The 27,745-nt window shown below is 44.4% G+C and overlaps 23 non-coding genes across 23 annotated transcripts; all 23 read left to right on the top strand.

Moving 5' to 3' along the window:
• Window positions 1-42: 42 nt before the first annotated feature.
• trnaf-gaa (transfer RNA phenylalanine (anticodon GAA)) lies at window positions 43-115 on the top strand. The gene has a single exon. It is a non-coding gene; the product is annotated as a tRNA-Phe (tRNA).
• An 879-nt stretch (window positions 116-994) lies between these two features.
• trnai-aau (transfer RNA isoleucine (anticodon AAU)) lies at window positions 995-1,068 on the top strand. Its single transcript has one exon. It is a non-coding gene; the product is annotated as a tRNA-Ile (tRNA).
• An 82-nt stretch (window positions 1,069-1,150) lies between these two features.
• On the top strand, window positions 1,151-1,223 carry trnaf-gaa (transfer RNA phenylalanine (anticodon GAA)). Its single transcript has one exon. It is a non-coding gene; the product is annotated as a tRNA-Phe (tRNA).
• Window positions 1,224-1,838: 615 nt separating this feature from the next.
• trnaf-gaa (transfer RNA phenylalanine (anticodon GAA)) lies at window positions 1,839-1,911 on the top strand. Its single transcript has one exon. It is a non-coding gene; the product is annotated as a tRNA-Phe (tRNA).
• Window positions 1,912-2,946: 1,035 nt separating this feature from the next.
• Window positions 2,947-3,019, top strand: trnaf-gaa (transfer RNA phenylalanine (anticodon GAA)). The gene has a single exon. It is a non-coding gene; the product is annotated as a tRNA-Phe (tRNA).
• A 601-nt stretch (window positions 3,020-3,620) lies between these two features.
• On the top strand, window positions 3,621-3,693 carry trnaf-gaa (transfer RNA phenylalanine (anticodon GAA)). Its single transcript has one exon. It is a non-coding gene; the product is annotated as a tRNA-Phe (tRNA).
• Window positions 3,694-4,728: 1,035 nt separating this feature from the next.
• Window positions 4,729-4,801, top strand: trnaf-gaa (transfer RNA phenylalanine (anticodon GAA)). Its single transcript has one exon. It is a non-coding gene; the product is annotated as a tRNA-Phe (tRNA).
• Window positions 4,802-5,402: 601 nt separating this feature from the next.
• Window positions 5,403-5,475, top strand: trnaf-gaa (transfer RNA phenylalanine (anticodon GAA)). The gene has a single exon. It is a non-coding gene; the product is annotated as a tRNA-Phe (tRNA).
• An 879-nt stretch (window positions 5,476-6,354) lies between these two features.
• trnai-aau (transfer RNA isoleucine (anticodon AAU)) lies at window positions 6,355-6,428 on the top strand. Its single transcript has one exon. It is a non-coding gene; the product is annotated as a tRNA-Ile (tRNA).
• An 82-nt stretch (window positions 6,429-6,510) lies between these two features.
• trnaf-gaa (transfer RNA phenylalanine (anticodon GAA)) lies at window positions 6,511-6,583 on the top strand. The gene has a single exon. It is a non-coding gene; the product is annotated as a tRNA-Phe (tRNA).
• Window positions 6,584-8,809: 2,226 nt separating this feature from the next.
• trnai-aau (transfer RNA isoleucine (anticodon AAU)) lies at window positions 8,810-8,883 on the top strand. Its single transcript has one exon. It is a non-coding gene; the product is annotated as a tRNA-Ile (tRNA).
• Window positions 8,884-10,591: 1,708 nt separating this feature from the next.
• On the top strand, window positions 10,592-10,665 carry trnai-aau (transfer RNA isoleucine (anticodon AAU)). The gene has a single exon. It is a non-coding gene; the product is annotated as a tRNA-Ile (tRNA).
• Window positions 10,666-12,372: 1,707 nt separating this feature from the next.
• Window positions 12,373-12,446, top strand: trnai-aau (transfer RNA isoleucine (anticodon AAU)). Its single transcript has one exon. It is a non-coding gene; the product is annotated as a tRNA-Ile (tRNA).
• An 82-nt stretch (window positions 12,447-12,528) lies between these two features.
• On the top strand, window positions 12,529-12,601 carry trnaf-gaa (transfer RNA phenylalanine (anticodon GAA)). Its single transcript has one exon. It is a non-coding gene; the product is annotated as a tRNA-Phe (tRNA).
• Window positions 12,602-13,480: 879 nt separating this feature from the next.
• Window positions 13,481-13,554, top strand: trnai-aau (transfer RNA isoleucine (anticodon AAU)). Its single transcript has one exon. It is a non-coding gene; the product is annotated as a tRNA-Ile (tRNA).
• Window positions 13,555-13,636: 82 nt separating this feature from the next.
• trnaf-gaa (transfer RNA phenylalanine (anticodon GAA)) lies at window positions 13,637-13,709 on the top strand. The gene has a single exon. It is a non-coding gene; the product is annotated as a tRNA-Phe (tRNA).
• A 600-nt stretch (window positions 13,710-14,309) lies between these two features.
• On the top strand, window positions 14,310-14,382 carry trnaf-gaa (transfer RNA phenylalanine (anticodon GAA)). Its single transcript has one exon. It is a non-coding gene; the product is annotated as a tRNA-Phe (tRNA).
• An 879-nt stretch (window positions 14,383-15,261) lies between these two features.
• Window positions 15,262-15,335, top strand: trnai-aau (transfer RNA isoleucine (anticodon AAU)). The gene has a single exon. It is a non-coding gene; the product is annotated as a tRNA-Ile (tRNA).
• A 4,306-nt stretch (window positions 15,336-19,641) lies between these two features.
• On the top strand, window positions 19,642-19,714 carry trnaf-gaa (transfer RNA phenylalanine (anticodon GAA)). The gene has a single exon. It is a non-coding gene; the product is annotated as a tRNA-Phe (tRNA).
• A 601-nt stretch (window positions 19,715-20,315) lies between these two features.
• trnaf-gaa (transfer RNA phenylalanine (anticodon GAA)) lies at window positions 20,316-20,388 on the top strand. The gene has a single exon. It is a non-coding gene; the product is annotated as a tRNA-Phe (tRNA).
• Window positions 20,389-20,989: 601 nt separating this feature from the next.
• Window positions 20,990-21,062, top strand: trnaf-gaa (transfer RNA phenylalanine (anticodon GAA)). Its single transcript has one exon. It is a non-coding gene; the product is annotated as a tRNA-Phe (tRNA).
• Window positions 21,063-26,177: 5,115 nt separating this feature from the next.
• Window positions 26,178-26,251, top strand: trnai-aau (transfer RNA isoleucine (anticodon AAU)). Its single transcript has one exon. It is a non-coding gene; the product is annotated as a tRNA-Ile (tRNA).
• An 82-nt stretch (window positions 26,252-26,333) lies between these two features.
• Window positions 26,334-26,406, top strand: trnaf-gaa (transfer RNA phenylalanine (anticodon GAA)). The gene has a single exon. It is a non-coding gene; the product is annotated as a tRNA-Phe (tRNA).
• Window positions 26,407-27,745: the final 1,339 nt, after the last annotated feature.

The following is a 27,745-nucleotide window of genomic DNA, read 5'->3' as shown; positions in this document are numbered from 1 at the left end:
TGTGAATTGTCAAGGGTGCCACAGAATTTTATTTAGTTAATTGCCGAAATAGCTCAGTTGGGAGAGCGTTAGACTGAAGATCTAAAGGTCCCTGGTTTGATCCCGGGTTTCGGCATTTGTATTTGTTCTTTCTTTCTGCTCTGGCTTCAAGGAAACTATCCACAGCTTTGTTGGTGGGCCTCAATGGCGTGTGCTACGCTGCTCCTCTGAAAGTAAGTAATGTCTTGCTTTTTCATCTGACATTTTGACATCAGTGTTACAGGAAAGTTGCTTGTCATTGTTACATGACAGTAGGTTGTCGTAGGACAAGGCTGCATGAAGTGTGAACTGGAGCTTTCTTGGATCCACAAAAAAAATTGTTTTTGGGGAATGCGGGCATCGATCCCAATACCTATAGCATGCTAAGCAAACACAATACCAATTGATAAAATTCCCCAGCTGTTTGGAATTGCCACAAGGAGCAACTAAGAGTGTCCAGTCTTGTCAGTATATGCTGTTGGTGGACTTGTTATTTTGCGCTCCAGCACTTGCAGAGGCTCGGTGCATCTCAACAATTGTGCTCTGTAGCCAGCGGCTGGTTAGCTCAGTTGGTTAGAGTGTGTGATACGCTGCTCTCTGAAAGTAAGTAATGTCTTCTTTCTCATCTGACATTGTGACATCAGTATTACATGAGAGTTGCTTGTCATTGTTAAATGACAGTTTCTTGTCATTGTTTACATGACAGTAGGTTGTCGTAAGACAAGGCTGCATGAAGTGTGAACTGGAGTTTTCTTGGATCAATAAAACAATGTGATTTTGGAGCATGCGGGCATCGATCCCACTACCTCACGCATGCAAAGTATTTGAGCTAATTCCCCAGCCGTTTGGAAATTCTGAAAGAAGCAACCAAGTCTTGTCCAGTCTTGTCAGGCTATGCTGTTGGTTGACTTGTTAGTTTACGCTCCAGCACTTGCAGAGGCTCGGTGCATCTCAACAATTGCGTCCAATAGCTAGCGGACGGTTAGCTCAGTTGGTTAGAGCGTGGTGCTAATAACGCCAAGGTCATGGGTTCGATCCCCGTACTGGCTATGATGTACTTTTTGACTGTCAAAATTGTGAGTCACATGCATGTGAATTGTCAAGGGTGCCACAGAATTTTATTTAGTTAATTGCCGAAATAGCTCAGTTGGGAGAGCGTTAGACTGAAGATCTAAAGGTCCCTGGTTTGATCCCGGGTTTCGGCATTTGTATTTGTTCTTTCTTTCTGCTCTGGCTTCAAGGAAACTATCCACAGCTTTGTTGGTGGGCCTCAATGGCGTGTGCTACGCTGCTCCTCTGAAAGTAAGTAATGTCTTGCTTTTTCATCTGACATTTTGACATCAGTGTTACAGGAAAGTTGCTTGTCATTGTTACATGACAGTAGGTTGTCGTAGGACAAGGCTGCATGAAGTGTGAACTGGAGCTTTCTTGGATCCATAAAACAATGTGATTTTGGAGCATGCGGGCATCGATCCCACTACCTCACGAATGCAAAGTATTTGAGCTAATTCCCCAGCCGTTTGGAAATTCCACAAGAAGCAACCAAGAGGGTCCAGTCTTGTCAGGATATGCTGTTGGTTGACTTGTTAGTTTACTCGCCAGCACTTGCAGAGGCTCAGTGCATCTCAACAATTGCGCCCAATTGATAGTTCCCAATTGATAGTTCCCGTTTAGCTCAGTTGGTTAGAGCGTGGTGCTAATAACGCCAAGGTCATGGGTTCGATCCCCGTACTGGCTATGATGTACTTTTTGACTGTCAAAATTGTGAGTCACATGCATGTGAATTGTCAAGGGTGCCACAGAATTTTATTTAGTTAATTGCCGAAATAGCTCAGTTGGGAGAGCGTTAGACTGAAGATCTAAAGGTCCCTGGTTTGATCCCGGGTTTCGGCATTTGTATTTGTTCTTTCTTTCTGCTCTGGCTTCAAGGAAACTATCCACAGCTTTGTTGGTGGGCCTCAATGGCGTGTGCTACGCTGCTCCTCTGAAAGTAAGTAATGTCTTGCTTTTTCATCTGACATTTTGACATCAGTGTTACAGGAAAGTTGCTTGTCATTGTTACATGACAGTAGGTTGTCGTAGGACAAGGCTGCATGAAGTGTGAACTGGAGCTTTCTTGGATCCACAAAAAAAATTGTTTTTGGGGAATGCGGGCATCGATCCCAATACCTATAGCATGCTAAGCAAACACAATACCAATTGATCAAATTCCCCAGCTGTTTGGAATTGCCACAAGGAGCAACTAAGAGTGTCCAGTCTTGTCAGTATATGCTGTTGGTGGACTTGTTATTTTGCGCTCCAGCACTTGCAGAGGCTCGGTGCATCTCAACAATTGTGCTCTGTAGCCAGCGGCTGGTTAGCTCAGTTGGTTAGAGTGTGTGATACGCTGCTCTCTGAAAGTAAGTAATGTCTTCTTTCTCATCTGACATTGTGACATCAGTATTACATGAGAGTTGCTTGTCATTGTTAAATGACAGTTTCTTGTCATTGTTTACATGACAGTAGGTTGTCGTAAGACAAGGCTGCATGAAGTGTGAACTGGAGTTTTCTTGGATCCATAAAACAATGTGATTTTGGAGCATGCGGGCATCGATCCCACTACCTCACGCATGCAAAGTATTTGAGCTAATTCCCCAGCCGTTTGGAAATTCCGAAAGAAGCAACCAAGTCTTGTCCAGTCTTGTCAGGCTATGCTGTTGGTTGACTTGTTAGTTTACGCTCCAGCACTTGCAGAGGCTCGGTGCATCTCAACAATTGCGTCCAATAGCTAGCGGATGGTTAGCTCAGTTGGTTAGAGCGTGGTGCTAATAACGCCAAGGTCATGAGTTCGATCCCCGTACTGGCTATGATGTACTTTTTGACTGTCAAAATTGTGAGTCACATGCATGTGAATTGTCAAGGTTGCCACAGAATTGAATTTAGTGAATTGCCGAAATAGCTCAGTTGGGAGAGCGTTAGACTGAAGATCTAAAGGTCCCTGGTTCAATCCCGGGTTTCGGCATTTGTATTTGTTCTTTCTTTCTGCTCTGGCTTCAAGGAAACTATCCACAGCTTTGTTTGTGGGCCTCAATGGCGTGTGCTACGCTGCTCCTCTGAAAGTAAGTAATGTCTTGCTTTTTCATCTGACATTTTGACATCAGTGTTACAGGAAAGTTGCTTGTCATTGTTACATGACAGTAGGTTGTCGTAGGACAAGGCTGCATGAAGTGTGAACTGGAGCTTTCTTGGATCCATAAAACAATGTGATTTTGGAGCATGCGGGCATCGATCCCACTACCTCACGAATGCAAAGTATTTGAGCCAATTCCCCAGCCGTTTGGAAATTCCACAAGAAGCAACCAAGAGGGTCCAGTCTTGTCAGGATATGCTGTTGGTTGACTTGTTAGTTTACTCGCCAGCACTTGCAGAGGCTCGGTGCATCTCAACAATTGCGCCCAATTGATAGTTCCCGTTCAGCTCAGTTGGTTAGAGCGTGGTGCTAATAACGCCAAGGTCATGGGTTCGATCCCCGTACTGGCTATGATGTACTTTTTGACTGTCAAAATTGTGAGTCACATGCATGTGAATTGTCAAGGGTGCCACAGAATTTTATTTAGTTAATTGCCGAAATAGCTCAGTTGGGAGAGCGTTAGACTGAAGATCTAAAGGTCCCTGGTTTGATCCCGGGTTTCGGCATTTGTATTTGTTCTTTCTTTCTGCTCTGGCTTCAAGGAAACTATCCACAGCTTTGTTGGTGGGCCTCAATGGCGTGTGCTACGCTGCTCCTCTGAAAGTAAGTAATGTCTTGCTTTTTCATCTGACATTTTGACATCAGTGTTACAGGAAAGTTGCTTGTCATTGTTACATGACAGTAGGTTGTCGTAGGACAAGGCTGCATGAAGTGTGAACTGGAGCTTTCTTGGATCCACAAAAAAAATTGTTTTTGGGGAATGCGGGCATCGATCCCAATACCTATAGCATGCTAAGCAAACACAATACCAATTGATCAAATTCCCCAGCTGTTTGGAATTGCCACAAGGAGCAACTAAGAGTGTCCAGTCTTGTCAGTATATGCTGTTGGTGGACTTGTTATTTTGCGCTCCAGCACTTGCAGAGGCTCGGTGCATCTCAACAATTGTGCTCTGTAGCCAGCGGCTGGTTAGCTCAGTTGGTTAGAGTGTGTGATACGCTGCTCTCTGAAAGTAAGTAATGTCTTCTTTCTCATCTGACATTGTGACATCAGTATTACATGAGAGTTGCTTGTCATTGTTAAATGACAGTTTCTTGTCATTGTTTACATGACAGTAGGTTGTCGTAAGACAAGGCTGCATGAAGTGTGAACTGGAGTTTTCTTGGATCCATAAAACAATATGATTTTGGAGCATGCGGGCATCGATCCCACTACCTCACGCATGCAAAGTATTTGAGCTAATTCCCCAGCCGTTTGGAAATTCCGCAAGAAGCAACCAAGTCTTGTCCAGTCTTGTCAGGCTATGCTGTTGGTTGACTTGTTAGTTTACGCTCCAGCACTTGCAGAGGCTCGGTGCATCTCAACAATTGCGTCCAATAGCTAGCGGCCGGTTAGCTCAGTTGGTTAGAGCGTGGTGCTAATAACGCCAAGGTCATTAGTTCGATCCCCGTACTGGCTATGAGGTAACTTTTGACTGTCAAAATTGTGAGTCACATGCATGTGAATTGTCAAGGTTGCCACAGAATTGAATTTAGTGAATTGCCGAAATAGCTCAGTTGGGAGAGCGTTAGACTGAAGATCTAAAGGTCCCTGGTTCAATCCCGGGTTTCGGCATTTGTATTTGTTCTTTCTTTCTGCTCTGGCTTCAAGGAAACTATCCACAGCTTTGTTTGTGGGCCTCAATGGCGTGTGCTACGCTGCTCCTCTGAAAGTAAGTAATGTCTTGCTTTTTCATCTGACATTTTGACATCAGTGTTACAGGAAAGTTGCTTGTCATTGTTACATGACAGTAGGTTGTCGTAGGACAAGGCTGCATGAAGTGTGAACTGGAGCTTTCTTGGATCCATAAAACAATGTGATTTTGGAGCATGCGGGCATCGATCCCACTACCTCACGAATGCAAAGTATTTGAGCTAATTCCCCAGCCGTTTGGAAATTCCACAAGAAGCAACCAAGAGGGTCCAGTCTTGTCAGGATATGCTGTTGGTTGACTTGTTAGTTTACTCGCCAGCACTTGCAGAGGCTCGGTGCATCTCAACAATTGCGCCCAATTGATAGTTCCCGTTTAGCTCAGTTGGTTAGAGCGTGGTGCTAATAACGCCAAGGTCATGGGTTCGATCCCCGTACTGGCTATGATGTACTTTTTGAATGTCAAAATTGTGAGTCACATGCATGTGAATTGTCAAGGGTGCCACAGAATTTTATTTAGTTAATTGCCGAAATAGCTCAGTTGGGAGAGCGTTAGACTGAAGATCTAAAGGTCCCTGGTTTGATCCCGGGTTTCGGCATTTGTATTTGTTCTTTCTTTCTGCTCTGGCTTCAAGGAAACTATCCACAGCTTTGTTGGTGGGCCTCAATGGCGTGTGCTACGCTGCTCCTCTGAAAGTAAGTAATGTCTTGCTTTTTCATCTGACATTTTGACATCAGTGTTACAGGAAAGTTGCTTGTCATTGTTACATGACAGTAGGTTGTCGTAGGACAAGGCTGCATGAAGTGTGAACTGGAGCTTTCTTGGATCCACAAAAAAAATTGTTTTTGGGGAATGCGGGCATCGATCCCAATACCTATAGCATGCTAAGCAAACACAATACCAATTGATCAAATTCCCCAGCTGTTTGGAATTGCCACAAGGAGCAACTAAGAGTGTCCAGTCTTGTCAGTATATGCTGTTGGTGGACTTGTTAGTTTACGCTCCAGCACTTGCAGAGGCTCGGTGCATCTCAACAATTGTGCTCTGTAGCCAGCGGCTGGTTAGCTCAGTTGGTTAGAGTGTGTGATACGCTGCTCTCTGAAAGTAAGTAATGTCTTCTTTCTCATCTGACATTGTGACATCAGTATTACATGAGTGTTGCTTGTCATTGTTAAATGACAGTTTCTTGTCATTGTTTACATGACAGTAGGTTGTCGTAAGACAAGGCTGCATGAAGTGTGAACTGGAGTTTTCTTGGATCCATAAAACAATGTGATTTTGGAGCATGCGGGCATCGATCCCACTACCTCACGCATGCAAAGTATTTGAGCTAATTCCCCAGCCGTTTGGAAATTCCGCAAGAAGCAACCAAGTCTTGTCCAGTCTTGTCAGGCTATGCTGTTGGTTGACTTGTTAGTTTACGCTCCAGCACTTGCAGAGGCTCGGTGCATCTCAACAATTGCGTCCAATAGCTAGCGGCCGGTTAGCTCAGTTGGTTAGAGCGTGGTGCTAATAACGCCAAGGTCATGAGTTCGATCCCCGTACTGGCTATGAGGTACCTTTTGACTGTCAAAATTGTGAGTCACATGCATGTGAATTGTCAAGGTTGCCACAGAATTGAATTTAGTGAATTGCCGAAATAGCTCAGTTGGGAGAGCGTTAGACTGAAGATCTAAAGGTCCCTGGTTCAATCCCGGGTTTCGGCATTTGTATTTGTTCTTTCTTTCTGCTCTGGCTTCAAGGAAACTATCCACAGCTTTGTTTGTGGGCCTCAATGGCGTGTGCTACGCTGCTCCTCTGAAAGTAAGTAATGTCTTGCTTTTTCATCTGACATTTTGACATCAGTGTTACAGGAAAGTTGCTTGTCATTGTTACATGACAGTAGGTTGTCGTAGGACAAGGCTGCATGAAGTGTGAACTGGAGCTTTCTTGGATCCATAAAACAATGTGATTTTGGAGCATGCGGGCATCGATCCCACTACCTCACGAATGCAAAGTATTTGAGCTAATTCCCCAGCCGTTTGGAAATTCCACAAGAAGCAACCAAGAGGGTCCAGTCTTGTCAGGATATGCTGTTGGTTGACTTGTTAGTTTACTCGCCAGCACTTGCAGAGGCTCGGTGCATCTCAACAATTGCGCCCAATTGATAGTTCCCGTTTAGCTCAGTTGGTTAGAGCATGGTGCTAATAACGCCAAGGTCATGGGTTCGATCCCCGTACTGGCTATGATGTACTTTATGACTGTCAAAATTGTGAGTCACATGCATGTGAATTGTCAAGGGTGCCACAGAATTTTATTTAGTTAATTGCCGAAATAGCTCAGTTGGGAGAGCTTTAGACTGAAGATCTAAAGGTCCCTGGTTTGATCCCGGGTTTCGGCATTTGTATTTGTTCTTTCTTTCTGCTCTGGCTTCAAGGAAACTATCCACAGCTTTGTTGGTGGGCCTCAATGGCGTGTGCTACGCTGCTCCTCTGAAAGTAAGTAATGTCTTGCTTTTTCATCTGACATTTTGACATCAGTGTTACAGGAAAGTTGCTTGTCATTGTTACATGACAGTAGGTTGTCGTAGGACAAGGCTGCATGAAGTGTGAACTGGAGCTTTCTTGGATCCATAAAACAATGTGATTTTGGAGCATGCGGGCATCGATCCCACTACCACACGAATGCAAAGTATTTGAGCTAATTCCCCAGCCGTTTGGAAATTCCACAAGAAGCAACCAAGAGGGTCCAGTCTTGTCAGGATATGCTGTTGGTTGACTTGTTAGTTTACTCGCCAGCACTTGCAGAGGCTCGGTGCATCTCAACAATTGCGCCCAATTGATAGTTCCCGTTTAGCTCAGTTGGTTAGAGCGTGGTGCTAATAACGCCAAGGTCATGGGTTCGATCCCCGTACTGGCTATGATGTACTTTTTGACTGTCAAAATTGTGAGTCACATGCATGTGAATTGTCAAGGGTGCCACAGAATTTTATTTAGTTAATTGCCGAAATAGCTCAGTTGGGAGAGCGTTAGACTGAAGATCTAAAGGTCCCTGGTATGATCCCGGGTTTCGGCATTTGTATTTGTTCTTTCTTTCTGCTCTGGCTTCAAGGAAACTATCCACAGCTTTGTTGGTGGGCCTCAATGGCGTGTGCTACGCTGCTCCTCTGAAAGTAAGTAATGTCTTGCTTTTTCATCTGACATTTTGACATCAGTGTTACAGGAAAGTTGCTTGTCATTGTTACATGACAGTAGGTTGTCGTAGGACAAGGCTGCATGAAGTGTGAACTGGAGCTTTCTTGGATCCACAAAAAAAATTGTTTTTGGGGAATGCGGGCATCGATCCCAATACCTATAGCATGCTAAGCAAACACAATACCAATTGATCAAATTCCCCAGCTGTTTGGAATTGCCACAAGGAGCAACTAAGAGTGTCCAGTCTTGTCAGTATATGCTGTTGGTGGACTTGTTATTTTGCGCTCCAGCACTTGCAGAGGCTCGGTGCATCTCAACAATTGTGCTCTGTAGCCAGCGGCTGGTTAGCTCAGTTGGTTAGAGTGTGTGATACGCTGCTCTCTGAAAGTAAGTAATGTCTTCTTTCTCATCTGACATTGTGACATCAGTATTACATGAGAGTTGCTTGTCATTGTTAAATGACAGTTTTTGTCATTGTTTACATGACAGTAGGTTGTCGTAAGACAAGGCTGCATGAAGTGTGAACTGGAGTTTTCTTGGATCCATAAAACAATGTGATTTTGGAGCATGCGGGCATCGATCCCACTACCTCACGCATGCAAAGTATTTGAGCTAATTCCCCAGCCGTTTGGAAATTCCGAAAGAAGCAACCAAGTCTTGTCCAGTCTTGTCAGGCTATGCTGTTGGTTGACTTGTTAGTTTACGCTCCAGCACTTGCAGAGGCTCGGTGCATCTCAACAATTGCGTCCAATAGCTAGCGGCCGGTTAGCTCAGTTGGTTAGAGCGTGGTGCTAATAACGCCAAGGTCATGAGTTCGATCCCCGTACTGGCTATGATGTACTTTTTGACTGTCAAAATTGTGAGTCACATGCATGTGAATTGTCAAGGTTGCCACAGAATTGAATTTAGTGAATTGCCGAAATAGCTCAGTTGGGAGAGCGTTAGACTGAAGATCTAAAGGTCCCTGGTTCAATCCCGGTTTTCGGCATTTGTATTTGTTCTTTCTTTCTGCTCTGGCTTCAAGGAAACTATCCACAGCTTTGTTTGTGGGCCTCAATGGCGTGTGCTACGCTGCTCCTCTGAAAGTAAGTAATGTCTTGCTTTTTCATCTGACATTTTGACATCAGTGTTACAGGAAAGTTGCTTGTCATTGTTACATGACAGTAGGTTGTCGTAGGACAAGGCTGCATGAAGTGTGAACTGGAGCTTTCTTGGATCCATAAAACAATGTGATTTTGGAGCATGCGGGCATCGATCCCACTACCTCACGAATGCAAAGTATTTGAGCTAATTCCCCAGCCGTTTGGAAATTCCACAAGAAGCAACCAAGAGGGTCCAGTCTTGTCAGGATATGCTGTTGGTTGACTTGTTAGTTTACTCGCCAGCACTTGCAGAGGCTCGGTGCATCTCAACAATTGCGCCCAATTGATAGTTCCCGTTTAGCTCAGTTGGTTAGAGCGTGGTGCTAATAACGCCAAGGTCATGGGTTCGATCCCCGTACTGGCTATGATGTACTTTTTGACTGTCAAAATTGTGAGTCACATGCATGTGAATTGTCAAGGGTGCCACAGAATTTTATTTAGTTAATTGCCGAAATAGCTCAGTTGGGAGAGCGTTAGACTGAAGATCTAAAGGTCCCTGGTATGATCCCGGGTTTCGGCATTTGTATTTGTTCTTTCTTTCTGCTCTGGCTTCAAGGAAACTATCCACAGCTTTGTTGGTGGGCCTCAATGGCGTGTGCTACGCTGCTCCTCTGAAAGTAAGTAATGTCTTGCTTTTTCATCTGACATTTTGACATCAGTGTTACAGGAAAGTTGCTTGTCATTGTTACATGACAGTAGGTTGTCGTAGGACAAGGCTGCATGAAGTGTGAACTGGAGCTTTCTTGGATCCACAAAAAAAATTGTTTTTGGGGAATGCGGGCATCGATCCCAATACCTATAGCATGCTAAGCAAACACAATACCAATTGATCAAATTCCCCAGCTGTTTGGAATTGCCACAAGGAGCAACTAAGAGTGTCCAGTCTTGTCAGTATATGCTGTTGGTGGACTTGTTATTTTGCGCTCCAGCACTTGCAGAGGCTCGGTGCATCTCAACAATTGTGCTCTGTAGCCAGCGGCTGGTTAGCTCAGTTGGTTAGAGTGTGTGATACGCTGCTCTCTGAAAGTAAGTAATGTCTTCTTTCTCATCTGACATTGTGACATCAGTATTACATGAGAGTTGCTTGTCATTGTTAAATGACAGTTTTTTGTCATTGTTTACATGACAGTAGGTTGTCGTAAGACAAGGCTGCATGAAGTGTGAACTGGAGTTTTCTTGGATCCATAAAACAATGTGATTTTGGAGCATGCGGGCATCGATCCCACTACCTCACGCATGCAAAGTATTTGAGCTAATTCCCCAGCCGTTTGGAAATTCCGAAAGAAGCAACCAAGTCTTGTCCAGTCTTGTCAGGCTATGCTGTTGGTTGACTTGTTAGTTTACGCTCCAGCACTTGCAGAGGCTCGGTGCATCTCAACAATTGCGTCCAATAGCTAGCGGCCGGTTAGCTCAGTTGGTTAGAGCGTGGTGCTAATAACGCCAAGGTCATGAGTTCGATCCCCGTACTGGCTATGATGTACTTTTTGACTGTCAAAATTGTGAGTCACATGCATGTGAATTGTCAAGGTTGCCACAGAATTGAATTTAGTGAATTGCCGAAATAGCTCAGTTGGGAGAGCGTTAGACTGAAGATCTAAAGGTCCCTGGTTCAATCCCGGTTTTCGGCATTTGTATTTGTTCTTTCTTTCTGCTCTGGCTTCAAGGAAACTATCCACAGCTTTGTTTGTGGGCCTCAATGGCGTGTGCTACGCTGCTCCTCTGAAAGTAAGTAATGTCTTGCTTTTTCATCTGACATTTTGACATCAGTGTTACAGGAAAGTTGCTTGTCATTGTTACATGACAGTAGGTTGTCGTAGGACAAGGCTGCATGAAGTGTGAACTGGAGCTTTCTTGGATCCATAAAACAATGTGATTTTGGAGCATGCGGGCATCGATCCCACTACCTCACGAATGCAAAGTATTTGAGCTAATTCCCCAGCCGTTTGGAAATTCCACAAGAAGCAACCAAGAGGGTCCAGTCTTGTCAGGATATGCTGTTGGTTGACTTGTTAGTTTACTCGCCAGCACTTGCAGAGGCTCGGTGCATCTCAACAATTGCGCCCAATTGATAGTTCCCGTTTAGCTCAGTTGGTTAGAGCGTGGTGCTAATAACGCCAAGGTCATGGGTTCGATCTCCGTACTGGCTATGATGTACTTTTTGACTGTCAAAATTGTGAGTCACATGCATGTGAATTGTCAAGGGTGCCACAGAATTTTATTTAGTTAATTGCCGAAATAGCTCAGTTGGGAGAGCGTTAGACTGAAGATCTAAAGGTCCCTGGTTCGATCCCGGGTTTCGCATTTGTATTTGTTCTTTCTTTCTGCTCTGGCTTCAAGGAAACTATCCACAGCTTTGTTTGTGGGCCTCAATGGCGTGTGCTACGCTGCTCCTCTGAAAGTAAGTAATGTCTTGCTTTTTCATCTGACATTTTGACATCAGTGTTACAGGAAAGTTGCTTGTCATTGTTACATGACAGTAGGTTGTCGTAGGACAAGGCTGCATGAAGTGTGAACTGGAGCTTTCTTGGATCCACAAAAAAATTGTTTTTGGGGAATGCGGGCATCGATCCCAATACCTATAGCATGCTAAGCAAACACAATACCAATTGATCAAATTCCCCAGCTGTTTGGAATTGCCACAAGGAGCAACTAAGAGTGTCCAGTCTTGTCAGTATATGCTGTTGGTGGACTTGTTAGTTTGCGCTCCAGCACTTGCAGAGGCTCGGTGCATCTCAACAATTGTGCTCTGTAGCCAGCGGCTGGTTAGCTCAGTTGGTTAGAGTGTGTGATACGCTGCTCTCTGAAAGTAAGTAATGTCTTCTTTCTCATCTGACATTGTGACATCAGTATTACATGAGAGTTGCTTGTCATTGTTAAATGACAGTTTCTTGTCATTGTTTACATGACAGTAGGTTGTCGTAAGACAAGGCTGCATGAAGTGTGAACTGGAGTTTTCTTGGATCCATAAAACAATGTGATTTTGGAGCATGCGGGCATCGATCCCACTACCTCACGCATGCAAAGTATTTGAGCTAATTCCCCAGCCGTTTGGAAATTCCGCAAGAAGCAACCAAGTCTGGTCCAGTCTTGTCAGGCTATGCTGTTGGTTGACTTGTTAGTTTACGCTCCAGCACTTGCAGAGGCTCGGTGCATCTCAACAATTGCGTCCAATAGCTAGTCGGCCGTTTAGCTCAGTTGGTTAGAGCGTGGTGCTAATAACGCCAAGGTCATGAGTTCGATCCCCGTACTGGCTATGATGTACTTTTTGACTGTCAAAATTGTGAGTCACATGCATGTGAATTGTCAAGGTTGCCACAGAATTGAATTTAGTGAATTGCCGAAATAGCTCAGTTGGGAGAGCGTTAGACTGAAGATCTAAAGGTCCCTGGTTCGATCCCGGGTTTCGGCATTTGTATTTGTTCTTTCTTTCTGCTCTGGCTTCAAGGAAACTATCCACAGCTTTGTTGGTGGGCCTCAATGGCGTGTGCTACGCTGCTCCTCTGAAAGTAAGTAATGTCTTGCTTTTTCATCTGACATTTTGACATCAGTGTTACAGGAAAGTTGCTTGTCATTGTTACATGACAGTAGGTTGTCGTAGGACAAGGCTGCATGAAGTGTGAACTGGAGCTTTCTTGGATCCACCAAAAAAATTGTTTTTGGGGAATGCGGGCATCGATCCCAATACCTATAGCATGCTAAGCAAACACAATACCAATTGATCAAATTCCCCAGCTGTTTGGAATTGCCACAAGGAGCAACTAAGAGTGTCCAGTCTTGTCAGTATATGCTGTTGGTGGACTTGTTAGTTTGCGCTCCAGCACTTGCAGAGGCTCGGTGCATCTCAACAATTGTGCTCTGTAGCCAGCGGCTGGTTAGCTCAGTTGGTTAGAGTGTGTGATACGCTGCTCTCTGAAAGTAAGTAATGTCTTCTTTCTCATCTGACATTGTGACATCAGTATTACATGAGAGTTGCTTGTCATTGTTAAATGACAGTTTCTTGTCATTGTTTACATGACAGTAGGTTGTCGTAAGACAAGGCTGCATGAAGTGTGAACTGGAGTTTTCTTGGATCCATAAAACAATGTGATTTTGGAGCATGCGGGCATCGATCCCACTACCTCACGCATGCAAAGTATTTGAGCTAATTCCCCAGCCGTTTGGAAATTCCGCAAGAATCAACCAAGTCTTGTCCAGTCTTGTCAGGCTATGCTGTTGGTTGACTTGTTAGTTTACGCTCCAGCACTTGCAGAGGCTCGGTGCATCTCAACAATTGCATCCAATAGCTAGCGGCCGGTTAGCTCAGTTGGTTAGAGCGTGGTGCTAATAACGCCAAGGTCATGAGTTCGATCCCCGTACTGGCTATGATGTACTTTTTGACTGTCAAAATTGTGAGTCACATGCATGTGAATTGTCAAGGTTGCCACAGAATTGAATTTAGTGAATTGCCGAAATAGCTCAGTTGGGAGAGCGTTAGACTGAAGATCTAAAGGTCCCTGGTTCAATCCCGGGTTTCGGCATTTGTATTTGTTCTTTCTTTCTGCTCTGGCTTCAAGGAAACTATCCACAGCTTTGTTTGTGGGCCTCAATGGCGTGTGCTACGCTGCTCCTCTGAAAGTAAGTAATGTCTTGCTTTTTCATCTGACATTTTGACATCAGTGTTACAGGAAAGTTGCTTGTCATTGTTACATGACAGTAGGTTGTCGTAGGACAAGGCTGCATGAAGTGTGAACTGGAGCTTTCTTGGATCCATAAAACAATGTGATTTTGGAGCATGCGGGCATCGATCCCACTACCTCACGAATGCAAAGTATTTGAGCTAATTCCCCAGCCGTTTGGAAATTCCACAAGAAGCAACCAAGAGGGTCCAGTCTTGTCAGGATATGCTGTTGGTTGACTTGTTAGTTTACTCGCCAGCACTTGCAGAGGCTCGGTGCATCTCAACAATTGCGCCCAATTGATAGTTCCAGTTTAGCTCAGTTGGTTAGAGCGTGGTGCTAATAACGCCAAGGTCATGGGTTCGATCCCTGTACTGGCTATGATGTACTTTTTGACTGTCAAAATTGTGAGTCACATGCATGTGAATTGTCAAGGGTGCCACAGAATTTATTTAGTTAATTGCCGAAATAGCTCAGTTGGGAGAGCGTTAGACTGAAGATCTAAAGGTCCCTGGTTCGATCCCGGGTTTCGGCATTTGTATTTGTTCTTTCTTTCTGCTCTGGCTTCAAGGAAACTATCCACAGCTTTGTTGGTGGGCCTCAATGGCGTGTGCTACGCTGCTCCTCTGAAAGTAAGTAATGTCTTGCTTTTTCATCTGACATTTTGACATCAGTGTTACAGGAAAGTTGCTTGTCATTGTTACATGACAGTAGGTTGTCGTAAGGACAAGGCTGCATGAAGTGTGAACTGGAGCTTTCTTGGATCCACAAAAAAATTGTTTTTGGGGAATGCGGGCATCGATCCCAATACCTATAGCATGCTAAGCAAACACAATACCAATTGATCAAATTCCCCAGCTGTTTGGAATTGCCACAAGGAGCAACTAAGAGTGTCCAGTCTTGTCAGTATATGCTGTTGGTGGACTTGTTAGTTTGCGCTCCAGCACTTGCAGAGGCTCGGTGCATCTCAACAATTGTGCTCTGTAGCCAGCGGCTGGTTAGCTCAGTTGGTTAGAGTGTGTGATACGCTGCTCTCTGAAAGTAAGTAATGTCTTCTTTCTCATCTGACATTGTGACATCAGTATTACATGAGAGTTGCTTGTCATTGTTAAATGACAGTTTCTTGTCATTGTTTACATGACAGTAGGTTGTCGTAAGACAAGGCTGCATGAAGTGTGAACTGGAGTTTTCTTGGATCCATAAAACAATGTGATTTTGGAGCATGCGGGCATCGATCCCACTACCTCACGCATGCAAAGTATTTGAGCTAATTCCCCAGCCGTTTGGAAATTCCACAAGAAGCAACCAAGTCTTGTCCAGTCTTGTCAGGCTATGCTGTTGGTTGACTTGTTAGTTTACGCTCCAGCACTTGCAGAGGCTCGGTGCATCTCAACAATTGCATCCAATAGCTAGCGGCCGGTTAGCTCAGTTGGTTAGAGCGTGGTGCTAATAACGCCAAGGTCATGAGTTCGATCCCCGTACTGGCTATGATGTACTTTTTGACTGTCAAAATTGTGAGTCACATGCATGTGAATTGTCAAGGTTGCCACAGAATTGAATTCAGTGAATTTCCAAAATAGCTCAGTTGGGAGATCGTTAGACTGAAGATCTAAAGGTCCCTGGTTCAATCCCGGGTTTCGGCATTTGTATTTGTTCTTTCTTTCTGCTCTGGCTACAAGGAAACTATCCACAGCTTTGTTTGTGGGCCTCAATGGGGTGTGCTACGCTGCTCTTCTGAAAGTAAGTAATGTCTTGCTTTTTCATCTGACATTTTGACATCAGTGTTACAGGAAAGTTGCTTGTCATTGTTACATGACAGTAGGTTGTCGTAGGACAAGGCTGCATGAAGTGTGAACTGGAGCTTTCTTGGATCCATAAAACAATGTGATTTTGGAGCATGCGGGTATCGATCCCACTACCTCACGAATGCAAAGTATTTGAGCTAATTCCCCAGCCGTTTGGAAATTCCACAAGAAGCAACCAAGAGGGTCCAGTCTTGTCAGGATATGCTGTTGGTTGACTTGTTAGTTTACTCGCCAGCACTTGCAGAGGCTCGGTGCATCTCAACAATTGCGCCCAATTGATAGTTCCCGGTTAGCTCAGTTGGTTAGAGCATGGTGCTAATAACGCCAAGGTCATGGGTTCGATCCCCGTGCTGGCTATGATGTACTTTTTGACTGTCAAAATTGTGAGTCACATGCATATGAATTGTCAAGGGTGCCACAGAATTTAATTTAGTAAATTGCCGAAATAGCTCAGTTGGGAGAGCGTTAGACTGAAGATCTAAAGGTCCCTGGTTCGATCCCGGGTTTCAGCGTTTGTATTTGTTCTTTCTTTATGCTCTGGCTTCAAGGAAACTATCCACAGCTTTGTTTGTGGGCCTCAATGGCGTGTGCTACGCTGCTCCTCTGAAAGTAAGTAATGTCTTGCTTTTTCATCTGACATTTTGACATCAGTGTTACAGGAAAGTTGCTTGTCATTGTTACATGACAGTAGGTTGTCGTAAGACAAGGCTGCATGAAGTGTGAACTGGAGCTTTCTTGGATCCACAAAAAAATTGTTTTTGGGGAATGCGGGCATCGATCCCAATACCTATAGCATGCTAAGCAAACACAATACCAATTGATCAAATTCCCCAGCTGTTTGGAATTGCCACAAGGAGCAACTAAGAGTGTCCAGTCTTGTCAGTATATGCTGTTGGTGGACTTGTTAGTTTGCGCTCCAGCACTTGCAGAGGCTCGGTGCATCTCAACAATTGTGCTCTGTAGCCAGCGGCTGGTTAGCTCAGTTGGTTAGAGTGTGTGATACGCTGCTCTCTGAAAGTAAGTAATGTCTTCTTTCTCATCTGACATTGTGACATCAGTATTACATGAGAGTTGCTTGTCATTGTTAAATGACAGTTTCTTGTCATTGTTTACATGACAGTAGGTTGTCGTAAGACAAGGCTGCATGAAGTGTGAACTGGAGTTTTCTTGGATCCATAAAACAATGTGATTTTGGAGCATGCGGGCATCGATCCACTACCTCACGCATGCAAAGTATTTGAGCTAATTCCCCAGCCGTTTGGAAATTCCGCAAGAAGCAACCAAGTCTTGTCCAGTCTTGTCAGGCTATGCTGTTGGTTGACTTGTTAGTTTACGCTCCAGCACTTGCAGAGGCTCGGTGCATCTCAACAATTGCGTCCAATAGCTAGTTCCCGGTTAGCTCAGTTGGTTAGAGAGTGGAGCTAATAACGCCAAGTTCATGGGTTCGATCCCCGTACTGGCTATGATGTACTTTTTGACTGTCAAAATTGTGAGTCACATGCATGTGAATTGTCAAGGGTGCCACAGAATTTAATTTAGTTAATTGCCGAAATAGCTCAGTTGGGAGAGCGTTAGACTGAAGATCTAAAGGTCCCTGGTTCGATCCTGGTTTTCGGCATTTGTGTTTGTTCTTTCTTTCTGCTCTGGCTTCAAGGAAACTATCCACAGCTTTGTTTGTGGGCCTCAATGGCGTGTGCTACGCTGCTCTTCTGAAAGTAAGTAATGTCTTGCTTTTTCATCTGACATTTTGACATCAGTGTTACAGGAAAGTTGCTTGTCATTGTTACATGACAGTAGGTTGTCGTAGGACAAGGCTGCATGAAGTGTGAACTGGAGCTTTCTTGGATCCATAAAACAATGTGATTTTGGAGCATGCGGGCATCGATCCCACTACCTCACGAATGCAAAGTATTTGAGCTAATTCCCCAGCCGTTTGGAAATTCCACAAGAAGCAACCAAGAGGGTCCAGTCTTGTCAGGCTATGCTGTTGGTTGACTTGTTAGTTTACTCGCCAGCACTTGCAGAGGCTCGGTGCATCTCAACAATTGCGCCAAATTGATAGTTCCCGTTTAGCTCAGTTGGTTAGAGCGTGGTGCTAATAACGCCAAGGTCATGGGTTTGATCCCCGTACTGGCTATGATGTACTTTTTGACTGTCAAAATTGTGAGTCACATGCATGTGAATTGTCAAGGGTGCCACAGAATTTAATTTAGTTAATTGCCGAAATAGCTCAGTTGGGAGAGCGTTAGACTGAAGATCTAAAGGTCCTGGGTTTCGGCATTTGTGTTTGTTCTTTCTTTCTTCTCTGGCTTCAAGGAAACTATCCACAGCTTTGTTTGTGGGCCTCAATGGCGTGTGCTACGCTGCTCTTCTGAAAGTAAGTAATGTCTTGCTTTTTCATCTGACATTTTGACATCAGTGTTACAGGAAAGTTGCTTGTCATTGTTACATGACAGTAGGTTGTCGTAGGACAAGGCTGCATGAAGTGTGAACTGGAGCTTTCTTGGATCCATAAAACAATGTGATTTTGGAGCATGCGGGCATCGATCCCACTACCTCACGAATGCAAAGTATTTGAGCTAATTCCCCAGCCGTTTGGAAATTCCACAAGAAGCAACCAAGAGGGTCCAGTCTTGTCAGGCTATGCTGTTGGTTGACTTGTTAGTTTACTCGCCAGCACTTGCAGAGGCTCGGTGCATCTCAACAATTGCGTCCAATTGATAGTTCCCGTTTAGCTCAGCTGGTTAGAGCGTGGTGCTAATAACGCCAAGGTCATGGGTTCGATCCCCGTACTGGCTATGATGTATTTTTTGACTGTCAAAATTGTGAGTCACATGCATGTGAATTGTCAAGGGTGCCACAGAATTTAATTTAGTTAATTGCCGAAATAGCTCAGTTGGGAGAGCGTTAGACTGAAGATCTAAAGGTCCCTGGTTCGATCCTGGGTTTTGGCGTTTGTATTTGTTCTTTCTTTATGCTCTGGCTTAAAGGAAACTATCCACAGCTTTGTTTGTGGGCCTCAATGGCGTGTTCTACGCTGCTCCTCTGAAAGTAAGTAATGTCTTGCTTTTTCATCTGACATTTTGACATCAGTGTTACAGGAAAGTTGCTTGTCATTGTTACATGACAGTAGGTTGTCGTAAGACAAGGCTGCATGAAGTGTGAACTGGAGCTTTCTTGGATCCACAAAAAAAATTGTTTTTGGGGAATGCGGGCATCGAATCCAATACCTATAGCATGCTAAGCAAACACAATACCAATTGATCAAATTCCCCAGCTGTTTGGAATTGCCACAAGGAGCAACTAAGAGTGTCCAGTCTTGTCAGTCTATGCTGTTGGTGGACTTGTTAGTTTGCGCTCCAGCACTTGCAGAGGCTCGGTGCATCTCAACAATTGTGCTCTGTAGCCAGCGGCTGGTTAGCTCAGTTGGTTAGAGTGTGTGATACGCTGCTCTCTGAAAGTAAGTAATGTCTTCTTTCTCATCTGACATTGTGACATCAGTATTACATGAGAGTTGCTTGTCATTGTTAAATGACAGTTTCTTGTCATTGTTTACATGACAGTAGGTTGTCGTAAGACAAGGCTGCATGAAGTGTGAACTGGAGTTTTCTTGGATCCATAAAACAATGTGATTTTGGAGCATGCGGGCATTGATCCCACTACCTCACGCATGCAAAGTATTTGAGCTAATTCCCCAGCCGTTTGGAAATTACGCAAGAAGCAACCAAGTCTTGTCCAGTCTTGTCAGGCTATGCTGTTGGTTGACTTGTTAGTTTACGCTCCAGCACTTGCAGAGGCTCGGTGCATCTCAACAATTGCTTCCAATAGCTAGTGGACGGTTAGCTCAGTTGGTTAGAGCGTGGTGCTAATAACGCCAAGGTCATGAGTTCGATCCCCGTACTGGCTATGATGTACTTTTTGACTGTCAGAATTGTGAGTCACATGCATGTGAATTGTCAAGGTTGCCACAGAATTGAATTTAGTGAATTGCCGAAATAGCTCAGTTGGGAGAGCGTTAGACTGAAGATCTAAAGGTCCCTGGTTCGATCCCGGGTTTCTGCATTTGTATTTGTTCTTTCTTTCTGCTCTGGCTTCAAGGAAACTATCCACAGCTTTGTTTGTGGGCCTCAATGGCGTGTGCTACGCTGCTCCTCTGAAAGTAAGTAATGTCTTGCTTTTTCATCTGACATTTTGACATCAGTGTTACAGGAAAGTTGCTTGTCATTGTTACATGACAGTAGGTTGTCATAGGACAAGGCTGCATGAAGTGTGAACTGGAGCTTTCTTGGATCCATAAAACAATGTGATTTTGGAGCATGCGGGCATCGATCCCACTACCTCACGAATGCAAAGTATTTGAGCTAATTCCCCAGCCGTTTGGAAATTCCACAAGAAGCAACCAAGAGGGTCCAGTCTTGTCAGGCTATGCTGTTGGTTGACGTGTTAGTTTACTCGCCAGCACTTGCAGAGGCTCGGTGCATCTCAACAATTGCGCCCAATTGATAGTTCCCGTTTAGCTCAGTTGGTTAGAGCGTGGTGCTAATAACGCCAAGGTCATGGGTTCGATCCCCGTACTGGCTATGATGTACTTTTTGACTGTCAGAATTGTGAGTCACATGCATGTGAATTGTCAAGGTTGCCACAGAATTGAATTTAGTGAATTGCCGAAATAGCTCAGTTGGGAGAGCGTTAGACTGAAGATCTAAAGGTCCCTGGTTCGATCCCGGGTTTCGGCATTTGTATTTGTTCTTTCTTTCTGCTCTGGCTTCAAGGAAACTATCCACAGCTTTGTTTGTGGGCCTCAATGGCGTGTGCTACGCTGCTCCTCTGAAAGTAAGTAATGTCTTGCTTTTTCATCTGACATTTTGACATCAGTGTTACAGGAAAGTTGCTTGTCATTGTTACATGACAGTAGGTTGTCATAGGACAAGGCTGCATGAAGTGTGAACTGGAGCTTTCTTGGATCCATAAAACAATGTGATTTTGGAGCATGCGGGCATCGATCCCACTACCTCACGAATGCAAAGTATTTGAGCTAATTCCCCAGCCATTTGGAAATTCCACAAGAAGCAACCAAGAGGGTCCAGTCTTGTCAGGCTATGCTGTTGGTTGACGTGTTAGTTTACTCGCCAGCACTTGCAGAGGCTCGGTGCATCTCAACAATTGCGCCCAATTGATAGTTCCCGTTTAGCTCAGTTGGTTAGAGCGTGGTGCTAATAACGCCAAGGTCATGGGTTCGATCCCCCTACTGGCTATGATGTACTTTTTGACTGTCAAAATTGTGAGTCACATGCATGTGAATTGTCAAGGGTGCCACAGAATTTAATTTAGTTAATTGCCGAAATAGCTCAGTTGGGAGAGCGTTAGACTGAAGATCTAAAGGTCCCTGGTTCGATCCCGGGTTTCGGCATTTGTATTTGTTCTTTCTTTCTGCTCTGGCTTCAAGGAAACTATCCACAGCTTTGTTTGTGGGCCTCAATGGCGTGTGCTACGCTGCTCCTCTGAAAGTAAGTAATGTCTTGCTTTTTCATCTGACATTTTGACATCAGTGTTACAGGAAAGTTGCTTGTCATTGTTACATGACAGTAGGTTGTCGTAAGACAAGGCTGCATGAAGTGTGAACTGGAGCTTTCTTGGATCCACAAAAAAAATTGTTTTTGGGGAATGCGGGCATCGAATCCAATACCTATAGCATGCTAAGCAAACACAATACCAATTGATCAAATTCCCCAGCTGTTTGGAATTGCCACAAGGAGCAACTAAGAGTGTCCAGTCTTGTCAGTCTATGCTGTTGGTGGACTTGTTAGTTTGCGCTCCAGCACTTGCAGAGGCTCGGTGCATCTCAACAATTGTGCTCTGTAGCCAGCGGCTGGTTAGCTCAGTTGGTTAGAGTGTGTGATACGCTGCTCTCTGAAAGTAAGTAATGTCTTCTTTCTCATCTGACATTGTGACATCAGTATTACATGAGAGTTGCTTGTCATTGTTAAATGACAGTTTCTTGTCATTGTTTACATGACAGTAGGTTGTCGTAAGACAAGGCTGCATGAAGTGTGAACTGGAGTTTTCTTGGATCCATAAAACAATGTGATTTTGGAGCATGCGGGCATTGATCCCACTACCTCACGCATGCAAAGTATTTGAGCTAATTCCCCAGCCGTTTGGAAATTCCGCAAGAAGCAACCAAGTCTTGTCCAGTCTTGTCAGGCTATGCTGTTGGTTGACTTGTTAGTTTACGCTCCAGCACTTGCAGAGGCTCGGTGCATCTCAACAATTGTGTCCAATAGCTAGTGGCTGGTTAGCTCAGTTTGTTAGAGCGTGGTGCTAATAACGCCAAGGTCATGAGTTCGATCCCCGTACTGGCTATGATGTACTTTTTGACTGTCAGAATTGTGAGTCACATGCATGTGAATTGTCAAGGTTGCCACAGAATTGAATTTAGTGAATTGCTGAAATACCTCAGTTGGGAGAGCGTTAGACTGAAGATCTAAAGGTCCCTGGTTCGATCCCGTGTTTCGGCATTTGTATTTGTTCTTTCTTTCTGCTCTGGCTTCAAGGAAACTATCCACAGCTTTGTTTGTGGGCCTCAATGGCGTGTGCTACGCTGCTCCTCTGAAAGTAAGTAATGTCTTGCTTTTTCATCTGACATTTTGACATCAGTGTTACAGGAAAGTTGCTTGTCATTGTTACATGACAGTAGGTTGTCATAGGACAAGGCTGCATGAAGTGTGAACTGGAGCTTTCTTGGATCCATAAAACAATGTGATTTTGGAGCATGCGGGCATCGATCCCACTACCTCACGAATGCAAAGTATTTGAGCTAATTCCCCAGCCGTTTGGAAATTCCACAAGAAGCAACCAAGAGGGTCCAGTCTTGTCAGGCTATGCTGTTGGTTGACGTGTTAGTTTACTCGCCAGCACTTGCAGAGGCTCGGTGCATCTCAACAATTGCGCCCAATTCATAGTTCCCGTTTAGCTCAGTTGGTTAGAGCGTGGTGCTAATAACGCCAAGGTCATGGGTTCGATCCCCCTACTGGCTATGATGTACTTTTTGACTGTCAAAATTGTGAGTCACATGCATGTGAATTGTCAAGGGTGCCACAGAATTTAATTTAGTTAATTGCCGAAATAGCTCAGTTGGGAGAGCGTTAGACTGAAGATCTAAAGGTCCCTGGTTCGATCCTGGGTTTCGCCATTTGTATTTGTTCTTTCTTTCTGCTCTGGCTTCAAGGAAACTATCCACAGCTTTGTTTGTGGGCCTCAATGGCGTGTGCTACGCTGCTCTTCTGAAAGTAAGTAATGTCTTGCTTTTTCATCTGACATTTTGACATCAGTGTTACAGGAAAGTTGCTTGTCATTGTTACATGACAGTAGGTTGTCGTAGGACAAGGCTGCATGAAGTGTGAACTGGAGCTTTCTTGGATCCATAAAACAATGTGATTTTGGAGCATGCGGGCATCGATCCAACTACCTCACGAATGCAAAGTATTTGAGCTAATTCCCCAGCCGTTTGGAAATTCCACAAGAAGCAACCAAGAGGGTCCAGTCTTGTCAGGCTATGCTGTTGGTTGACTTGTTAGTTTACTCGCCAGCACTTGCAGAGGCTCGGTGCATCTCAACAATTGCGCCCAATTGATAGTTCCCGGTTAGCTCAGTTGGTTAGAGCGTAGTGCTAATAACGCCAAGGTCATGGTTTCGATCCCCGTACTGGCTATGATGTACTTTTTGACTGTCAAAATTGTGAGTCACATGCATGTGAATTGTCAAGGGTGCCACAGAATTTAATTTAGTAAATTGCCGAAATAGCTCAGTTGGGAGAGCGTTAGACTGAAGATCTAAAGTTCCCTGGTTCGATCCCGGTTTTTGGCGTTTGTATTTGTTCTTTCTTTATGCTCTGGCTTCAAGGAAACTATCCACAGCTTTGTTTGTGGGCCTCAATGGCGTGTGCTACGCTGCTCCTCTGAAAGTAAGTAATGTCTTGCTTTTTCATTTGACATTTTGACATCAGTGTTACAGGAAAGTTGCTTGTCATTGTTACATGACAGTAGGTTGTCGTAAGACAAGGCTGCATGAAGTGTGAACTGGAGCTTTCTTGGATCCACCAAAAAAATTGTTTTTGGGGAATGCGGGCATCGATCCCAATACCTATAGCATGCTAAGCAAACACAATACCAATTGATCAAATTCCCCAGCAGTTTGGAATTGCCACAAGGAGCAACTAAGAGTGTCCAGTCTTGTCAGTATATGCTGTTGGTGGACTTGTTAGTTTGCGCTCCAGCACTTGCAGAGGCTCGGTGCATCTCAACAATTGTGCTCTGTAGCCAGCGGCTGGTTAGCTCAGTTGGTTAGAGTGTGTGATACGCTGCTCTCTGAAAGTAAGTAATGTCTTCTTTCTCATCTGACATTGTGACATCAGTATTACATGAGAGTTGCTTGTCATTGTTAAATGACAGTTTCTTGTCATTGTTTACATGACAGTAGGTTGTCGTAAGACAAGGCTGCATGAAGTGTGAACTGGAGTTTTCTTGGATCCATAAAACAATGTGATTTTGGAGCATGCGGGCATCGATCCCACTACCTCACGAATGCAAAGTATTTGAGCTAATTCCCCAGCCGTTTGGAAATTCCACAAGAAGCAACCAAGAGGGTCCAGTCTTGTCAGGCTATGCTGTTGGTTGACGTGTTAGTTTACTCGCCAGCACTTGCAGAGGCTCGGTGCATCTCAACAATTGCGCCCAATTGATAGTTCCCGTTTAGCTCAGTTGGTTAGAGCGTGGTGCTAATAACGCCAAGGTCATGGGTTCGATCCCCGTACTGGCTATGATGTACTTTTTGACTGTCAAAATTGTGAGTCACATGCATGTGAATTGTCAAGGGTGCCACAGAATTTTATTTAGTTAATTGCCGAAATAGCTCCGTTGGGAGAGCGTTAGACTGAAGATCTAAAGGTCCCTGGTTCGATCCTGGGTTTTGGCATTTGTATTTGTTCTTTCTTTCTGCTCTGGCTTCAAGGAAACTATCCACAGCTTTGTTTGTGGGCCTCAATGGCGTGTGCTACGCTGCTCTTCTGAAAGTAAGTAATGTCTTGCTTTTTCATCTGACATTTTGACATCAGTGTTACAGGAAAGTTGCTTGTCATTGTTACATGACAGTAGGTTGTCGTAGGACAAGGCTGCATGAAGTGTGAACTGGAGCTTTCTTGGATCCATAAAACAATGTGATTTTGGAGCATGCGGGCATCGATCCCACTACCTCACGAATGCAAAGTATTTGAGCTAATTCCCCAGCCGTTTGGAAATTCCACAAGAAGCAACCAAGAGGGTCCAGTCTTGTCAGGCTATGCTGTTGGTTGACTTGTTAGTTTACTCGCCAGCACTTGCAGAGGCTCGGTGCATCTCAACAATTGCGCCCAATTGATAGTTCCCGTTTAGCTCAGTTGGTTAGAGCGTGGTGCTAATAACGCCAAGGTCATGGGTTCGATCCCCGTACTGGCTATGATGTACTTTTTACTGTCAAAATTGTGAGTCACATGCATGTGAATTGTCAAGGGTGCCACAGAATTTAATTTAGTTAATTTCCGAAATAGCTCAGTTGGGAGAGCGTTAGACTGAAGATCTAAAGGTCCCTGGTTCGATCCCGGGTTTTGGCTTTTGTATTTGTTCTTTCTTTATGCTCTGGCTTAAAGGAAACTATCCACAGCTTTGTTTGTGGGCCTCAATGGCGTGTTCTACGCTGCTCCTCTGAAAGTAAGTAATGTCTTGCTTTTTCATCTGACATTTTGACATCAGTGTTACAGGAAAGTTGCTTGTCATTGTTACATGACAGTAGGTTGTCGTAAGACAAGGCTGCATGAAGTGTGAACTGGAGATTTCTTGGATCCACAAAAAAAATTGTTTTTGGGGAATGCGGGCATCGAATCCAATACCTATAGCATGCTAAGCAAACACAATACCAATTGATCAAATTCCCCAGCTGTTTGGAATTGCCACAAGGAGCAACTAAGAGTGTCCAGTCTTGTCAGTCTATGCTGTTGGTGGACTTGTTAGTTTGCGCTCCAGCACTTGCAGAGGCTCGGTGCATCTCAACAATTGTGCTCTGTAGCCAGCGGCTGGTTAGCTCAGTTGGTTAGAGTGTGTGATACGCTGCTCTCTGAAAGTAAGTAATGTCTTCTTTCTCATCTGACATTGTGACATCAGTATTACATGAGAGTTGCTTGTCATTGTTAAATGACAGTTTCTTGTCATTGTTTACATGACAGTAGGTTGTCGTAAGACAAGGCTGCATGAAGTGTGAACTGGAGTTTTCTTGGATCCATAAAACAATGTGATTTTGGAGCATGCGGGCATTGATCCCACTCCCTCACGCATGCAAAGTATTTGAGCTAATTCCCCAGCCGTTTGGAAATTCCGCAAGAAGCAACCAAGTCTTGTCCAGTCTTGTCAGGCTATGCTGTTGGTTGACTTGTTAGTTTACGCTCCAGCACTTGCAGAGGCTCGGTGCATCTCAACAATTGCGTCCAATAGCTAGTGGCCGGTTAGCTCAGTTGGTTAGAGCGTGGTGCTAATAACGCCAAGGTCATGAGTTCGATCCCCGTACTGGCTATGATGTACTTTTTGACTGTCAGAATTGTGAGTCACATGCATGTGAATTGTCAAGGTTGCCACAGAATTGAATTTAGTGAATTGCCGAAATAGCTCAGTTGGGAGAGCGTTAGACTGAAGATCTAAAGGTCCCTGGTTCGATCCCGGGTTTCGGCATTTTTATTTGTTCTTTCTTTCTGCTCTGGCTTCAAGGAAACTATCCACAGCTTTGTTTGTGGGCCTCAATGGCGTGTGCTACGCTGCTCCTCTGAAAGTAAGTAATGTCTTGCTTTTTCATCTGACATTTTGACATCAGTGTTACAGGAAAGTTGCTTGTCATTGTTACATGACAGTAGGTTGTCATAGGACAAGGCTGCATGAAGTGTGAACTGGAGCTTTCTTGGATCCATAAAACAATGTGATTTTGGAGCATGCGGGCATCGATCCCACTACCTCACGAATGCAAAGTATTTGAGCTAATTCCCCAGCCGTTTGGAAATTCCACAAGAAGCAACCAAGAGGGTCCAGTCTTGTCAGGCTATGCTGTTGGTTGACGTGTTAGTTTACTCGCCAGCACTTGCAGAGGCTCGGTGCATCTCAACAATTGCACCCAATTGATAGTTCCCGTTTAGCTCAGTTGGTTAGAGCGTGGTGCTAATAACGCCAAGGTCATGGGTTCGATCCCCGTACTGGCTATGATGTACTTTTTGACTGTCAAAATTGTGAGTCACATGCATGTGAATTGTCAAGGGTGCCACAGAATTTAATTTAGTAAATTGCCGAAATAGCTCAGTTGGGAGAGCGTTAGACTGAAGATCTAAAGTTCCCTGGTTCGATCCCGGGTTTTGGCGTTTGTATTTGTTCTTTCTTTATGCTCTGGCTTCAAGGAAACTATCCACAGCTTTGTTTGTGGGCCTCAATGGCGTGTGCTACGCTGCTCCTCTGAAAGTAAGTAATGTCTTGCTTTTTCATTTGACATTTTGACATCAGTGTTACAGGAAAGTTGCTTGTCATTGTTACATGACAGTAGGTTGTCGTAAGACAAGGCTGCATGAAGTGTGAACTGGAGCTTTCTTGGATCCACAAAAAAAATTGTTTTTGGGGAATGCGGGCATCGATCCCAATACCTATAGCATGCTAAGCAAACACAATACCAATTGATCAAATTCCCCAGCAGTTTGGAATTGCCACAAGGAGCAACTAAGAGTGTCCAGTCTTGTCAGTATATGCTGTTGGTGGACTTGTTAGTTTGCGCTCCAGCACTTGCAGAGGCTCGGTGCATCTCAACAATTGTGCTCTGTAGCCAGCGGCTGGTTAGCTCAGTTGGTTAGAGTGTGTGATACGCTGCTCTCTGAAAGTAAGTAATGTCTTCTTTCTCATCTGACATTGTGACATCAGTATTACATGAGAGTTGCTTGTCATTGTTAAATGACAGTTTCTTGTCATTGTTTACATGACAGTAGGTTGTCGTAAGACAAGGCTGCATGAAGTGTGAACTGGAGCTTTCTTGGATCCA

This window comes from Oncorhynchus kisutch, unplaced genomic scaffold (genome assembly GCF_002021735.2).
Source record: "Oncorhynchus kisutch isolate 150728-3 unplaced genomic scaffold, Okis_V2 scaffold1313, whole genome shotgun sequence".
In the NCBI taxonomy this organism is placed as follows: domain Eukaryota; kingdom Metazoa; phylum Chordata; class Actinopteri; order Salmoniformes; family Salmonidae; genus Oncorhynchus; species Oncorhynchus kisutch.
The sequence above is the reverse complement of the archived record's forward strand: the minus strand, read 5'-3'. Positions and strand labels throughout refer to the sequence as shown.